Below are 18,510 nucleotides of genomic sequence, written 5' to 3'. Positions count from 1 at the left end.
CTTCCCTCTTCCATCTCTCCACCTTTTCCTCCTCCTCCACTCCCTCTCAATCATCGCTCCAGTCTCTCTCTCTCTCTCTCTCTCTCTCTCTCTCTCTCTCTCTCTCTCTCTCTCACTGCTGAATTATAGTGATTTGTTTTGGCACATTTTCCTTAATTTAAACATATATTTTTATTGTGTTGATAATATACTGTTACACCAATCCCCACCTCACCTCTCTCTCCCTCTCTCTCTCTCTCTCTCTCTCTCTCTCTCTCTCTCTCTCTCTCTCTCTCTCTCTCTCTTTCCACCACCACCCTCATCCTATCATTATCACCATTTACGCTGTATATATTAGAGAGAGAGGGAGAGAGAGAGAGAGAGAGAGAGAGAGAGAGAGAGAGGAGGAGGAGGAGGATAAATATACCAAACAATACAACGAAGAATTTAGTCAGAAAACAGAAACTTTAAAACAAACAAGACAATAAAATCAAAACAAAGTCCAGAAACCATGAATAAAAAAAAAAAAATAAAAAAAAAGGAATAGGAGAAATAAATAAAAGTGGAAAAAAAAACAACAGGATGATGATGATGATGATGATGATGGATGGAGGGAGGAAGGACTGATGGCTACGTGTAAGGGAGAGGAAATCTGAGGGGAAGGAAGGGGAAATTGATGAGGAAACAATATCGAGGTGACGGGAAGAAATTACAGCATAAGGTGACGAACAGGTGATACGCAGGTGAGGAGCCACGGCCGTTCAGGTGTACAGGGTGTTTGTCTCCCGATCTGCTTGGCTATGTATACCAGTGCAGCCGGGAAACGTCCAAACACCTCTTTCTAAGCGATTTATTTTCCCTATTATACCCTGTCATTCTCTTAAATGCTATTTTATGCGTTTATAATACCGATATAGATTGGGATTACTGAAGCACCATGTTCAGAATAAACTCGTAAAGAAGGGATGTTAAGAAGCATCCTTGAGAGACTACAATAAGGGGCTTTAAATGCTTGACACTCTCTCTCTCTCTCTCTCACACACACACACACACACACACACACACACACACACACACACACACACACACAAACCGTAGCCAATGCAACACTTCACCCATTAAATACTCTGCTTTCACTACACTACAAAAAATTTCACATCCACTCCTTTTTCGCTTCGTACTTGGCTTGCATTGTGAGGGGGTAATTCTGGCTATCACTCTCCCGCCAACGAGAATGTGTAGTCCTGTAGCTGAACTCTCGTGAAATGACAGACACAGATATAGGCTTGAATGAGAAAGAAAGAAAGAGAGAGAGAGAGAGAGAGAGAGAGAGAGGGGGAGAGTAGGTATGTGAACTGGATGGAGAGAACAATGGCAAGGAAAAAATAGATAACACAATGAAAACCATAAGAAGTTAAACGAGAGAGAGAGAGAGAGAGAGAGAGAGAGAGAGAGAGAGAGAGAGAGAGAGAGAGAGAGAGAGAGAGAGAATCACGTTTCGTACAAGGTGGTCCGATTATAATAAAGATACTCGGTAACTGCTTAAGATGAAGCATAGATAGATAGACAGAGACAGACAGATACAGATATATATATATATAGACAGATACAGAGAGAGAGAGAGAGAGAGAGAGAGAGAGAGATGCAAAACAAGTGGAGCCTGGCCAAGGGGTCATTGGGGTGGATGGGTGGAGCGACTCACGAGATGAAGGAAAGTGGAAGAAGAATGGAAGATGTTATAAAGAAGAACAGAGACCGGTTTAATCTATCTATCCAACCATCTATCTATCTATCTATATATCAGTCAATTTACCTACTATCTCACCATACAATCCTCTACTTATCACCATACCCACCAACCTACTTACCTGCCTACCTGCCTACCTACCAGTCAAAAAAAGTACCTACCTACCTACCTACCTACCTACCTACCGTGTCCAAAAAATAAAGGAAATCTGTCCCTTCCCACGATAACTGAGAAAAAGAAAATCCGAAATGGAGATCTGAATGAGGTGGGGTGGGTTGGTGAAGAGAGACACAAATATAGGAAAGAGTTACAGGAAAGGTAAGAAATTTGGATGAGAGACGGGTTCGACCTCTCTCTCTCTCTCTATCTCGTGTGTGTGTGTGTGTGTGTGTGTGTGTGTGTGTGTGTGTGTGTGTGTGTGTGTGTGTGTGTGTGTGTGTGTGTGTGCATCTACCAGTCACTAATTTGTGCCTATTTCATCACTTCTCGTTCAATGCATGTTACTTATCACAGCTTTTAAATTGTGTACAGTATATATGTATGTATGTGTGTTCTACCTATCTATCTATCCATCTATCTATCTATCTGAGGGGGGTCGGGTGTAGTCTCCAAAAAAAAATACCGGAGCACGAATGAAGGAAATGGGGATAAAACTGGTTCAGAACAGAGCAAGTATTCAATCTTATTTTTAGCGCTCAGATTTTCCTCATTTTTCCTCCTAAGGTCATATATATTGGCTCTCTCTTTCCTTGTGAATCTATCTGGCTATCTGTCTATCTATCTATGTATCTATCTATCCTGCTATGCCTATTTCTATCTATATCTATTTATCTATCTATTCAGTTATACCTGTCTAATCTATCTGTTTATCTATCCAGCTATACCTGTCTATTTCTATATCTATCTATCTATCTATCCATGTGTCTATAAGCACTCCTATGCATATCGATTATTAGGTCTCTTAAACCATATAAACTTATCAATCTATCCATCTACACCTACGTCTATCTACCTATCTATCTATCTATCTATTTATCTAATCTATCTATCCAAGTATTCCACTACATTTCGTTATATTTGTCTCTAACTAGAAAATTAATATGCCTTCTAAATGTGTCTATCATCTAATATATCTATCTATCTATTACTCTTTCACCATTCTACAGCCTACTTCAGAAAGGCAACAGAAACAGCGTGATAGATAAAAGGAATCGACACATTACAGGAATTATTAAATGAAAAAAAAAAGGGGGGGGGGAGATGCAACGAAAAAAATATATATGCAGATCACCACACCATTTTACCTGGTTATAAAATGCGCGCGCACACACACACACACACACACACACACACACACACACACACACACACACACACACACACACACACCAGAAAAAAGTAATGATCAAAGTAATGCTAAAATTCCCAAATCTTTTCCCTCCCTCGCACATTCTTTCGTTCACTTCCTCTTTAAATCAAGCCCCTTATTACCCTTACCCCCTAAACACGGTCCTAAAGTACGATAAGATCTGGGAAACATGATAGTCCTCCCGAAGATGATAATAGCTACTCTTAACGTTCACCTGATCGCTCCTTCTCACTCCACCAGCCTCGCAATTGACCCAAGCCAGGTAATTATATGCTAATGAGGTCAAGGATAGACGTAATCAGGGGCAATAGAATTAGGAGGAACAGAAGGATATAGATTTGATGTAGTTATTCTTGTTATTATTTATTTTTATTATTTTTATTTTTTGCTACTACTAGAGGAATGATAACTTCAGGAAATTAACTGTACCAAAAAAGAAAATAATATGAATATACAAAAAAAAAATGGATGCAAGATTAAATGATGAAAGGAAAGTAACGAATAATGAGCACAAAAGAATGAATGATGAAAGGGACACGAGTGAATAACAATGCATAAATGACGAGGAGAATTTAAAAAAATGCATAAAAAGAATGATAAAATGGGACAAGAATGAATAAAAAATGAATGATACAGAAAAAAATGAATATATATGCATAAAAGAATGAAGGAAGAAAAGGCAGAATGAATAAAATGCATAAAAAGAAATGAAAAGGGACAAGGATGAATACAGATGCATAAAAGAATGAAGAAAATGAACAGAAATATGAATAAAAATGCATACAGTACAAAAATGAATGATGAAAAGGGAGAATAATGAATAAAAAGGCATGGGTAAATGAAAAGGGAAAAAACTGAATAAAAATGAATATAATGAATGATGAAAAGGGACATGAATGAATAAAATACAGAAAATAAATGGAGAAAAATGAATTAAAAAATGCATACAAGAATGAATGATGTATGGGGGCAAATGAACAAAATGATAGAGAAAGAAAGATATAGAATGAATAAAAGAGGCACTGAAGAGTGAATGAGGAGACGGAAGACACAATGAAAATGACAAATTGAAATGAATGAGCCTATGAAAATGTACTGATGAATAAAAAAAATGAATGAATGAACTGTTAATGAGGAATGAATAATAAGACAAAAATAAATATACAGACGAAGTGAGAAAAATGAATAAATATGAAATAATGACAAAGGAGAATGAATGACAGAGGAATGAAGTGATATGAACAAAGGAAGAGAAATGAAGGATGTAATTAACTGAAAAATGAAAAGTGAATAAATAAAGACGAGGGATGTAAATGGATAATAAAGAATAAAAAAATGAAGACTGATAATAATAATAATAATAATAATACAGTAATAAAGGGAGCAAAAGAGGACTGATGACAATAATAATAATAATAATAATAATAATAATAATAATAATAGTAATAACAGGAGCGGGTGCAAAAACGAGGGGAAGGAATTGAATGGGGGAAAAAAGGAAAGAGAGGGAGGAGGTGAAGCCATACAGGGAGAAGGGGGAGAAAGGAAAGGGGCGAAGACTGAAGTGGGGAGTCCAGGGGGAGGTGGAGGAGTTAAGAGAGTAGGGGCATAAAAGTGAGGCTGGAAGAGTGAAGGGGAAGGAAGAGGCAGGGGAGATGAAAAGGAAATATGGGGGGGGGAGAGATGACGACAAGGAAGGTTGGGGAGATATGGTGGAAGGAGGGAGGGGAGATAAGGAGGACAGGAGGGAGGGGAGATAAGGTGGAGAGGAGGGAGGGGAGATATAGGCGGAGAAGGACAAGGGGGGACAACAAGAGGGTGAAGTGCGGAGAAAAAATAAAAAGACAAGAACGAGAAGATGATAAATAAGAGGGAGGAGTTGAGAGGGGGGGTTTGCAGAGGAGCAGGGGGGTTCAGAAGGCTGCAGGGGCGTTCAAATGAGAGCACAGGGGTTCAGAGGGAGACGGGGGGGGGGTTAGAGAAAAGGGGGAGGGGGGTGTTCCGTAGATCCGCTTTGTGCTGACGGAACCACTCGTGCGGAACAGAAGAGCAGCCAGCCAAGGAGAGAGAGAGAGAGAGAGGAGGCCAGATGAAATAATAGACCATCTGTAATCTTATTCTATCAAGGATGTGGACGGTGGGGAAGTATTATTATTATCATTATTATTATTATTATTATTATGGCGTTGGACAGGGCGACATGGAGGCCATTTGTTTGTGGCCACCCATTAAGGGTTGAGGCGTCTGACAATTGATAGAGAGAGAGAGAGAGAGAGAGAGAGAGAGAGAGAGAGAGAGAGAGAGAGAGAGAGAGAGAGAGAAACGGACAGATAGATTATATTATTATTATTATTATTATTATCAACATTATCATCACAATCAACATTACCCTCATCATTATTAAAATTATTATTGTATTATTGCCAACGGCCATACCACGTTGAGTACACCGCTTCCTGTCCGATCAGTGAAGTTAAGCAACGTTGGGTCTGGTTAGTACTTGGATGGGTGACCGCCTGGGAACACCAGATGCTGTTGGCATCCCTACGTGTCAAGTGGGGTTGGTGGAGGATTAGTGCCCCTCCCTGTAAAACAATTAACTCTAAGCCCTTGGCCACCCCGTTTGGGATACATGGCGTCTGGCAATGAATGAATGAATTATTGTATTATTATTATTATTATTATTATCGCCATAATCACAATCAACATTACCCTCAACATTATTAAAATAATAACAATAATAATAACTATTATTAAAGAAATTGGTGTATAAATGAATGAAACTGGAGGAATGAAAATGACTATGGACATGGATGAAATCAATGAAGAAATGGGAGTTATAAAAAAAAAAAAAAAAGGAAAAAATAATGAATGAATTGAAGGAATGTAGGAATGAATAGTAAGACTGGATGAATGGAGAAAGAAGTCGCAAAAGTGAAGAATACAGATCACAAACCGATTATTAAAAAGGAAAGAATAATTCAGTGAATGAAGAAATATATGAAACGAACGGATGCGTATATGAATGAATGAATGAATGGAGAAATGAATGACTTAAGAAATAAAGGGAACTGATGAGGATGAATAATGGATGAATATAATAAACGAATGAGGGAGTAACGAATGGCGAATGAATAAAGAATGTAAAATGGAGTGTGAAAGACTGACGAGGAGAGTATGAGGTGGAGGGGGGGAGAGGAAGGGGGAGGCCAAGGATGAGATGGAGGGATGGAGTGGAGAGGTATATGAGAGAGGGGGGGAAGGGGTTAGCTGGAAGCAGGGCAATGAAATGGCGGGGGACAGGGCGACATGGAGGCGATTTGTTTGTGGCCACCCCTTACGGTATTAATGCGTCTGGCAATATATAGAAAATGGAAGGAGTAAATGAATAAAACTGTACGCATTGAAATGAATAAAGAAAGAGATACGTAAAGAATATAATAAAGCTTAATTACAATACCCATCAACTGCACGAACCAAGTCCCAATTTTCCCTTAGAACATAACCCCAACTAGTCGATGTTATACCCAGGTTCCTAATTACGCTGCTGGGTGAAGAGGGATAAGGAGAAACAAACTATGTCCATGAGTCTGACCGGCACGGAACTCGAATTCGGATGTAAGATGGACGGGGAGGGACGGGAGGGGAGGGGGAAGAAGTGAGAGGAGCGGAGGAGAAGGGGGAGGAGAGGGGGCAACGGTGGGGAGAGGGAGATGGAGGGGGAAGGGGTAGGGGTGCGGGAAGGAGTGCGAGTGAGGGACGGCCGGATGGGCTAGGGTAGGTAAGGGAGGGAGGGAGTGATGGTGGGGGGGGTGAAGAGGAAGGGAGGGCGCAATGGTTGGAAGAGGAAAGGGGGAGGGAGGACGGGAAGAGAGGAGTGGGGGTAGGGGGGATGGGAGGAGACGAGGGAGGGAGGGAGGGAGGGATGCAGGGGGAAGTGGAGGGGGGGACGGGGATAAGAGCGGGAGGGCGTTGGGTACGGGAGACCACGTGGTGACCTACCAAGCAATTTAAATCACACAAACACACACACACAAATAACCAATAACTTCAAAAAATACTCACCTGGTAATTTCCCCTACGATGTATATATAAGTCAAAATTTTCTTGATCCCGTCCCGATATTCTGAACAGCAAAGACGACGACGAAGGCTGAGATGAATGCGTATCGACCACACGGGGGTTATCCAGCCAGTCTACCCATCTTCTGAAGTCCCAATTTTCCTCCCCACTACGACACGCAACCGTCCAAGTAACAATCCACGTCCCTATTTCAGTTCCAAGTAAAAATAGTGGAGGAGGGGGAAGCACCAACATCGCCACGTCCAGACACTACCGAAGCGAGAGGCAAAATGGCTGGGAAGCTGTTCTCCTCGCCTCCTGGTCCAGTGTTTCGAAGCTTCGTCTGTTAGTCTGGGCAAAACGAAACTGGGAAAAGAGACTCCACTTGCACACAGGCCTCACAAAACATCACTGAGGAATAATAAGTAACGAAATACATAAAGATAAATGACACATGTAAAGCAGAAAATAAAATAGCACTCTAATTCCACTTCTGATACTTAGACAAAACGCAAACTACCTCAGTCTCGCTGCCATGATTCACAGTTCGGAGCTTCGTCTGGCCATCGCGCGGGACGGAGGGAGAGGTGAGGGAAGGGGGAAGAGGAGTGGAATGCGAGTGAATGTATCCTTATTTTATTTTATAATGTCTTCATTGGGATACAGAATTACCATTTGGGTTTTTTACTATCCACTTGCCCTTCCTCTGAAACTAGTACTTACCTTTAAATCACCTGTATTACCCAAGAGAACAGTTAAGATTCTAGGCTTACGTGACAATTCGCCGAGAAACACCTGCCGTCTCTCTCTCTCTCTCTCTCTCTCTCTCTCTCTCTCTCTCAACGGTCAGTACGGCTAAATATGAGTTTCCTTGTATAATGAGAATACTGAATCTATCTTTGCGATCATGGAGGCTTGCTAGAGAGGATGACGAGGGCGTGAGAGACAGAATCGAGAGGGAGAGAAGTTCGCCTCTCTCTCTCTCTCCCCTCCGCCATCTTTGTGCAGGAAACGATCGCTTACTCTCCATTCTCACTGATATCACTTCTTACATTACTTAGGAGATAGACTAAGAGATTTTAGTGGCATTAAATGAATCTGTCGGGTGTTCATTTAGATTCACAGATGCAATGTATCTTAGTGAAACAACAAACAGAAAATATATACAGCCTGAGGGAGATATTCAACAATAGACTTGATGATGATGATGATGATGATGATGATGATATTACTGCCAGACGAAATGAGTTTATATACTGCTGACGACTCTCCATCTTTTTCTTTATTTGCACATTAGCCGTACACGATTTAGCTGCATATGACGACTGCCTCACATGCCCTATTCAAATCTCCTTGGTTGCTAGTGAAAGGGAGACGCAGCTTCGAGTCCCGGAGCATCAGACAGTCTCTCTCACAACCTGCGCAGCCGTCTACCACCTCTAAAATTCTCTCTCTCTCTCTCTAACCTTCCACGAATCTCTTATCTTGTCAACACTTTTCCGGCCAAGACTAATTGCTTTCCAGTTCTCTTCCTGCATCTCTTTCTCCCCTTTATTAAATTCTCCTTATTCTTCGTTCATTAATTCTTTCTCTACTGCTTTCACTCCTATTATTTTTCTTCCATTACTCTCCTCCATTCTTAATTCTTTTCTTCTATTACAAATCCCATTCTTCTGTCTTCCATTTCTCCCCCTCCTCCTCGTCCTCGTCCTCCTCCTCCTCATCCGTCTTCTACTTCAGCAATATTCCTTTTCTCCTCTCTTTCTCCTCTCTATTTTTTTTCCTTTCCTGAGCGAGTGTAATTACTTCGCGTACTACAAAAACTAACTCTTGTGTGTTTTTCTTCCTTTTATAGTCTTGTCTGTTCCTGTTTGTGGCTGTTTAATTGCCTGTCAGTCTCTCTCTCTCTCTCTCTCTCTCTCTCTCTCTCTCTCTCTCTTCCTTCGCCTGTCAGCTCACACATACCGTACGTTTGTCTGTCTGTTCCCTTTGTGTGTATATCCGCTTGTCTGTGTCTGTGTTGATCTGTATGTCTGTCTATTTGTACACTCGTCTCTCTCTCTCTCTCTGTGTGTACATCCCCCTGCCTGTGTGTGTGTGTGTCCGTGTGTGTATTCGTCTGTGTGCGTGTTATCTCTGTCGGTCTACACACACGTTTGTCTGTCTGTCCCTGATGTGTGTATAAAATTCCTGAATGAAAAATAGACAAACTCTCTCTCTCTCTCTCTCTCTCTCTCCTGCTTTTTCTCCCTCCCCCCCCCTCTGCTTCCTCGCTCTCTATCTCTGCATCTCAAACTTCAACCCCTACTCTCACTTCTCCTTTTCCCTTCCCTCTGTCTTATTCACCCCTTCAACTTTCTCTTTCTTTTCTCCCCACTTCCTTTTCCTCTTCCTTCCCTTTCCTCTATCTCTCTCATTCCTCCTCCTCCTCCTCCTTCTCCTCCTCCTCCTCTTGAATCAGTCTTTCCCACTGTATTTAGCTCTCTCTTACTCTTCCTTCGTCCCACCTCCGTCTCTTCTTCCTCTTGCATGTCTCACTCCTTTTCTTTCACTCCTTCTCTGTCTCTGTCTGTCTGTCTGTCTCTCTCTCTCTCTCTCTCTCTCCTCACCTCTGACTCACTCTCATCATCACACTCTCTCACACTCACTTCCCTCCCATCTCTCCCTCTCTTTCCCTCTTAAATAAGACAATAATTTACAGCTGGTTATCTCTCTCTCTCTCTCCCTCTCTCTCTCTCTCTCTCTCTCTCTCTCTCTCTCTCTCATAAAATAAAGTCTAACAATATAATGCTCAGTAGATAAATATTTGTTTCTCTCTCTCTCTCTCTCTCTCTCTCTCTCTCATAGCCCAGGGGATGGAGACGTGAGGCAGTTCAGTCCTGTTAGGTCGACCTGGGAACCGAAAGTGAGAAAATGAGAGAGAAAGATAGAAAAAAAAAAACACACTAGAACAAAAACAACTAAAACAAATAAAAAAAAACATGACAAAACAACAAACAGCATACGAGAAAGGTGAACGAAAAGGAGAGACTACAAGAGGCACAGGTGATCAGGTTAATGAGATGCTGAATTAAGTAACAGGTGAATGAAAAAACACGAAAATACAAGAACAATCATCAATGTGCCTAGCGAGAATAAAGCACATTTTCACTCACTATCCTTCAAGAGGTAAGAGTCGTGTGGAGTCATTTTGGTTATCCGTTTTAGTGGTTGAGATTTGTATGGAGACGGAGACACAATATGAGACGGAGATAAATTAGACAGAGATGAAAGATAAAGAGAGAGAAAGATAGGTAGACAGACGGTATAGGGAAAGGGACGAAAAGAGATGGAAAGAGACGATGCTAAAGAAAGATAGATACAAAGATACACACACACACACACACACACACACACACACACACACACACACACACACACACACACATACTTCCAACACTTTTCCACCGCCGGCATCACAAAGTACTTCCTTCTTGTTTAAAATGAAAACTCTCTCTCTCTCTCTCTCTCTCAAAGATTTTACCCAGCGTGAGAAAGTCAACTCGTAGTGAAGGGGTTACCATTCTATCACCACCACAACCACCATTCCCATCCCAACCACAACTACCACCCACCACACCACCACCACCCTCTCCACAACCACAACTACCACCCACCACACATCCACCCCTTTCACCACAACCACAACTACCATCCACCACAACCACCACTCCCATCCCGACCACAACTACCACCCACCACACAAACACCACCTCACCACAACCACAACTACCACCCACCACCATTGCAACCACTCCCAACACCACCACCTGTCAATCAGTGAAGAAAAGATGGCACCACACGAACCAGCTGCCGAGACAAAGTACAGTATTATTGGGGAAGCTGGTGGGTCGTGGGAGGTGTGATCGTTCTTGAGTAGGGACAAGAATACAGAAAGGTACTTATGCTGATCATCTCTTACAAATACAGGTAAGATTTAACCAGTAATCTCTCTCTCCCCCTCTCTCTCTCTCTCTCTCTCTCTCTCTCTCTCTCTCTCTCTCTCTCTCTCTCTCTCTCTCTCTCTCTCTCTCTCTCTCTCTCTCTCCCTCTCTCTCTCTAGCCTACAACTGACAACCTCTCCATCTTGAATAATGAGCTGCAACATTATATTACTGTGCTAATCACGAAGAAGTGCTATGGAAAGGATGAAGAGCCATAGTACAGTCTTACCTTGCCACTGAGCTACGGAAAATAAACTGCAAAAGGGCAAAAAATCTGAGCCAAGTTAAGATGAAAGGAGTATAGTAAACAATGTCCTCAGCATGTCCTTCTCTGATATGATTTTCACTGTGGCTCTCATTTCTTGGCAATTTCTTGGAAGCGACTTGAGAAAACTTTTACCTTTCTTTTCCCTCTGTCTGTATGAACCCCTGGGAACGAGAGCGGTTTATATTGTTTAATTAAACCCAAATCTTCTTTCTTTTTTACTAAACCTAATATTTTATGATGCTAAGGAGACAGTACACGTAATTAAGAAGTTCATTAACGTCTTCTTCAATCCCTTTAATGTAATCTAATGCTCATAAATTACTCCTCAATCTCACCTGACGATTTTACAGACGTGAGATCACCTGAACATGAGGGTAATTACAGGTAAATATTAATGCTCTACCTAATTGCATATAAAAATTAACCCCCTCAATTACAAACGCAATTAACCTGGGAACATATTCAGGTATTCAAGCTTGCAGTATAGTTAATTATGGTTACCTATTTTTACACTCGGCTTGGTAATTGCCCTAGCGATTAAATCAAGCCTGTTATTAACCTGTCCTCACCTGGAGAGAGAGAGAGAGAGAGAGAGAGAGAGAGAGAGAGAGAGAGAGAGAGAGGGAGAGGGAGAGAGAGAGAGAGAGAGAGAGAGAGGGAGAGAGAGAGAGAGGGAAGGGTTTCTCTGCTTCTCTTATGGGTTTCTCTGTCTGTCTGTTTGTCTCTCTCTCTCTCTCTCTCTCTCTCTCGTTTTTCTGTCAATATATTTCTTTGTTTATTGCAGCTTGTTTGTCGCTCTGCCTATCTGATCCCCCACCCACTCTCTCTCTCTCTCTCTCTCTCTCTCTCTCTCTCTCTCTCTCTCTCTCTCTCTCTCTGTCGATCTGACTCTAGTTTTTAGATCGATAGGTTTGTCTATTTTATTACTCTATTTTCTCAATGCTTGTCTCACAACTGTCGTCACCTCAGGAAAGATCAGACCTCTCTCTCTCTCTCTCTCTCTCTCTCTCTCTCTCTCTCTCTCTCTCTCTCTCTCTCTCTCTCTCTCTCTCTCTCTCTCTCTCTCTCTCTCTCACTCTCTCTCTCCCTCTAACTAGATTTCCCTCTTTTTCTAGCCATTTGTTTCTCTGTTTATCACTATATATTTTCTAAGACTGTCTGCTTGTCTCTTCTCTTTCTCTCCCTCTCTTTAATTTCTCTCAATAAGATCTCACACACACACACACACACACACACACACACACACACACACACACACACACACACACACACACCCTTGTACATTCTCAACTCTTATCCTAACATAATAATTCTTAGTAGCGAGACAAAAATTAATGTAGGTTATAAATATTTTTCTGGAGGACGATCAGGGAAAGGGGTGCAAAAAAAAAATAAATATATCTTCGCTTGTCTTGTTCATCCTATAAAAAAATATCAAAGTTACGACGGGGAACTGATCGTAAATATAAAGGAGAATTTCACCTGATTTTTTCTTCCAGTATGAAGGCCATAATATTATATTCGCCAGAGAGAGAGAGTCACAGGAGCCTGAGTGTTAATACTGCCTTTAAAAATTCTCTAATACTCGGGGCAACTCTAGGGTCTGTATTCTCGTCTAAAGCTCCCTAGCACCTTTTCCTGAGCGATTTATTTTATTACAACTTACAGTTCTTTTCTGTTACTTAAATCCTTCCAATATCGTCATCTGCATAGGATAATATTCACTCATATTTAGAAATAAATCGCTAAGAAAAAGGTGGTAGGGTGATTCTCGTTCATTAAGGAAGCTCCCTAGCACCTCTTCCTTAGCGATTTACTTTTAGATTCGACTGGTCATTATCAATTTCTATGTCATTTATGCTCAGTATGGCAGTAACTGAGGAATTTAAATGACACAGATGAGGATAGTATGGAGTAATGAGCAAAATAAATCGTTAAGGATGAGGTGTTAGGGATCTTCCTCTCCAGGTGTTACCCGACTTCACTTTACCTGTGCGAGTTATAAGAAGCTGGGGGTCTTAAGGCACATAAAACCTCTATTATATTTATCTTTTTCAATATCCTCGTTCGAAGGAGTAATATATGGTCGTTTATTCCCCCATGCAAAGCGTAGGGACCCGCGGCTAGACTGATACAGTAGGATATATATAAGGTAAGGTGATGGGTTCAGCGTCCCAGGTGGCACTAACTGATCATTTTACCTGGCCTCGATTCTCTCTCTCTCTCTCTCTCTCTCCAGTGCTCAGTCACAGATATGATATTCCCTTTACAGATCTTCACCCTCCCACCCTCCCACCCACTCACTCACCCACCCACCACCTACTAAGCAAAAACTGGTCCTACGCCTGCTCTCTCTCTCTCTCTCTCTCTCTCTCTCTCTCACACACACACACACACACACACACACACACACACACTGATACACACACACATTAACCGCATTCATCCAATTCTTTCATTTTCCCAATCTTCCCTTTTCCTCTTTCTTTACTTTTCCTGCCTCTTCCATTCACACAACCACACACTACTCACTCCCCTCTCTCTAAACTCTTTCACGATCCCATTTCATCTCGTCCCATCCCCTTCCTCCTTCCCCTCTCTATAATCTCCTCCCCTTCCTCTCCTTCCTTCCTCTTCCTTTCATTCATTCCTCCTCCCTTTCATATTCATTTCATTCCCCTTCTTCTTCCTATCCTTCCTCCCGTCCCCTCCCTCAGCATCTACCCCTTCCCACTGCACTATTCCATCCCATTCCTTCCCTTTCTTCCTCCCTTCCCTCCCTATCCTTCCCCTTCCCTTTCCCTTGGCTACCTCCCACTACCCCCAACCCCATCATATCCCTCTGCCTGCCTTCTTTCCCTAAATATTTCCCACTGTTTAACCCTCCTCCATTTGCCCCCTTCCCCTTTCCCATCCCATCCCATCAACTCCCCATCCTTCCTCCTTTCCCTTGTCCTCTATCCACTTCTCCCCCCCCCTCTCTCTCTCTCTTATCCCATCCACTCTCCTGTTTACTTCACCTCCCTATCCTTCACCTCTCCTTCCTTTTACCTATTACCTGCATCCACATCCCCACCCTATCCTTTCCCATCCCGCCCCCTGCCCTCACTCCTTCCTCCTCCTATCCCCCACTATCTCCCTCGCCCCCCACACCCTCCCCCTCCCTCCCCCCCCCGCGATAAGGTAGGCGGTGGGAGTGTGTAACCACCTGGGAACAATGCACACACACACACACACACACACACACACACACCAACCCCCCCACACACACACACCCCTCCCAAACACCCCAACCATCCCACACACACACCTAAACACCCAACATTAAAACAGGCTGCACAAATGCAAGCCCACAATCTCTATCATTAACATCGGCCTTAAAACACAACCCGTAAAGAAAAACAGCAAAAAGAAAACGGGGAAATCTTGAGTGCTTGGACGGGATACTCCTTTAATTTGCGCAACTTTTTTTTTTCTCCTGTCTACCCTTAATTATAAAAGGCAACAGGAATTCAAAGGCGGTGTAGACGGGTTTCATATATTTTTTCCTAGTTTTTTTTCCCTTCTGAGTGTCAACAGGATTAGAAATTGATCGTGTTTCCTTCCCAGAGGCGATTGAACTTAAAATATACGTATGAGAAGTGACATATTTAACCCATTTAGGTCGATGATGCTGGAGAGAGAGGCCTTCACGTGGTGGCACTGATTTACCAGCGTGGAACCATCGCCTGATTATATAAAGTCCCTCAACGCCACTGTATTTTCTAGGCAAGTCTCCCCTCTAGGCTAGGGAGAGAGAGAGAGAGAGAGAGAGAGAGAGAGAGAGAGAGAGAGAGAGAGAGAGAGAGAGAGAGAGAGAGATTTACTAATGCATATAAATGGCTTGGAGTTGATCAGGAAAGACAAGATAATGGGGGCGAATGATACCGTGTGTGTGTGTGTGTGTGTGTGTGTGTGTGTGTGAGAGAGAGAGAGAGAGAGAAAGAGAGAGAGAGAGAGAGAGAGAGAGAGAGAGTCATATGTCACACAAATACCACATTAACCACAAAACATCACCACACACTTAAGTACACACATTCCTAAATGAAGAAAAAAAGCGAAATATCAAATTCTTATTCTCTCTCTCTCTCTCTCTCTCTCTCTCTCTCTCTCTCTCTCTCTCTCTCTCCAAAACAACCTCCACCCCACGAAACCAGTTTATGAATGAACTACCCCTCTCTCTCTCTCTCTCCCTCTCTCACACACACACACACACACACACACACACACACACACACATTTAGCCTACCACTCACACCCTCATCGATCATCCTGTCTACCTTGTCACCTCAGTCCTCACGCACCCCCCTCTCTCTCTCTCTCTCTCTCTCTCTCTCTGTATGGATAGACATAGATTGACAGACTGACAGATAAACAGATAGATAGATAGATAGACAGAGGATAGTATGGGGTAATAAGCAAAATAAATCGCTTAGAAAGAGGTGTTAGGGGGGCCATGGAGTTCAAACCCACAAAATGTTCCCTGGAATAGCTAGGATCGAACCTGCGACCATCATCTCCAGCCAAAATAACCAGCACTAAAGCCCACTGTCCATCCCAGTCGACCTCAAGAAAATGCGTAATCGGATTGAAGTGGTTTAAGTGTATAAGTAGCGCTTGAGTTTTAGCTGGCACTTGAGTGAGGGTGACACCTGTAATGAGGGGGAGGTGAAGAAAAGTGGCACTCATATTCTGGCACTTTCCTTGGAGAGAGATTTTCTGGGGGGAGAGAGTGCCAGATGAGGGGAAGGTTGGACAGAGAGAGAGAGAGAGAGAGAATGAACAAGCCACAATAACAGCTTAGAAACAGATAATCCGTCACTAATCCCTGAAACTAAAATTAGCCTGCATGACACAGCTGACAGACGGGGCACGGGAGGAAACCAGATATACGGAGGAAAAAACGCGGAGGGAGAGAGGCAGGGAGGGAGGGAAAGGAGGTACAGAGGAGAAAGGGAGGGAAGGGAGGAGAGATTGACAGAAGGAAGGGAGGGAAGGAGAGTTTACAAGAGAGAGAGAGAGGGAAGGAGGGAGGGAGGAAGCGAGGAGGAAGATGAGATACAAGAAAGAAGGGAGGAAGGGAAGAAAGAAAAAGGAGAGAGGGAGGGAAGGAAATGGGAGACGGATTTAACGAGGGAGGAAGAGTAGGAAGAAGGGAGGAAAGCAAGAGGGAGAGGAGTAAGGGAGGGAGGGAGAGCTGTAAGAAGGGAGGGAGAGAAGGAGGGAGAAAGTGGACAGATGATTAAATGAGAGAGACGGATGAGACAATAAAGGGAGAAAAGAGGAGGGCGAAAGAGAGGGGGAGGGAGGAAAAGCAAAAGGGAGAGAAGTATCCAGGAAGGGAGGGAAGGCATGAGGTAGGTGGGAAGAGCAGTATGTATGATGGCAGGAAGGCAGGTAGGTAGGTAGGTAGGTAGGTAGGTAGGTAGGTAGCAGGCAGGCAGGCAGGCAGGCAGAGAAGCTGGGAGGTAGGTCGGTAGGTGAGTAGGGAGGGAGGAAGAGAGAACAAGATAGGGAGGGAGGGAGGGAGGGAGGGTGTAGGAGCGAGACGAATCGAGACAAAAATGAAGCGCAACGAAAGAGGGAGATAAAGAAGGGAGAGAGACGCAGGAGGGAGCGAGGGAGAGAGCAGCGGTGAGAAAAAGAAGGGAGCGACGCAGGAGAGAGAGAGAGAGAGAGAGAGAGAGAGAGAGAGAGAGAGAGGAGCGGTGAAAATTTTGTATATACTAACATAGCACATTGGCAAAAAATAATAATAATAATAATAATAATAATAATAATAATAATAAAAATAAATAAAGGAAGGAGGGTAAGAGAAATAATGGCGAGGCAATGGACTTCACATTAATGGGATATGGATGGCAAATGGGGTGAAAATGGGGGAAGGAAATAGGAGATAAAAGAGGGAGGGTAATGCAGGACTAAAACAACAACTACAACAATAATAATAATAATAATAATAATAATAATAATAAAAATAATAATAATAATAATAATAATAATACCAGTAATAATAATAACAGAGGTGGTGGTAGTAGCAGCAGCAGCAGCAGTCGTAGTAGTAGTAGTAGCAGTAGTAGTAGTAGCAGCAGTAGTAGTAGTAGTAGTAAAGAAGAGAGAAACCTGTACTGTACCAGGGGGTTAACTCATCCTCTTCATGCCCACAGTGGGGGCGGAGGGACGTTGGTTACAAGATTGTGACAACGTGAGTTAACTTTTACCTGGTCGTGGTGTAGTGGTATGCTGCCTGGCTCTCACCTGAGGGCCCTGGTTCGATTCCCGGCATATTGGTAATTTATCAGACAGACGTAGTAGTAGTAGTAGTAGTAGTTGTTGTTGTTGTCGTTGTCGTTGTTGTTGTAGCTGTAACAATATAATAATAATAGTATTAGTAGTAGTAGTAATAATAATAATAATAATAATAATAATAATAATAATAATATCAATAATAATAACACCAATAATAACAAAATCAGCCAAACACCCAAACAGGAACAGAAATTATCCAAGGTACAAAAATCGCTCCACTTACACCTTAAACCCCTAAAGAGAGAGAGAGAGAGAGAGAGAGAAACCCTGCATGACCGTAGCGCCAATTATAACCCACCTGATACGGATATTTTTACGGGAGGTGAAGGAACGCTGCAATAATTACTACCTATCCTATTTTTTTCCACTTATTTATTTCTTCTAGTAACAAATTTAGAGTGGGCGTGTTTTTTGGTTTTATTTTTCTTTCAAATTTTTTTCTTAAATTTATTCCATGGACTTTTTTGAGTGTTATTTTTTTCACTTTTCATTATTATTATTTTTTTTTTAATTTTCTGACACCGTAAATTTTAAATAGAACTGATATCTTTCACACGAGATAATTTTATGGCGACTTTCTAATTCGCTTGGGCAGGAGAGGGACGCCTTCACGTGGTGGCACTGATAGGACCGGGCGGCTTCACTACCCATACAAACGTCCCTCAACTCCCTCCCTACCCTCCAAAAGGAAGATGGAGGACTGAGGGGGAAATTCCAGCCTTCAGTCCACCGGGTTCACGTCCTGATGAGTCTG

At 42.6% G+C, this 18,510-nt stretch overlaps 1 non-coding gene across 1 annotated transcript; it reads left to right on the top strand.

Moving 5' to 3' along the window:
- Positions 1-5,517: 5,517 nt before the first annotated feature.
- Positions 5,518-5,636, top strand: LOC145415833 (5S ribosomal RNA). The gene has a single exon (XR_013900140.1). It is a non-coding gene; the product is annotated as a 5S ribosomal RNA (ribosomal RNA).
- The last annotated feature ends 12,874 nt before the right edge of the window (positions 5,637-18,510 follow it).

This window comes from Coenobita brevimanus, chromosome 103 (assembly GCF_032717465.1).
Source record: "Coenobita brevimanus isolate Jiangsu-jjx chromosome 103, ASM3271746v2, whole genome shotgun sequence".
NCBI classification, from domain to species: domain Eukaryota; kingdom Metazoa; phylum Arthropoda; class Malacostraca; order Decapoda; family Coenobitidae; genus Coenobita; species Coenobita brevimanus.
The sequence above is the reverse complement of the archived record's forward strand: the minus strand, read 5'-3'. Positions and strand labels throughout refer to the sequence as shown.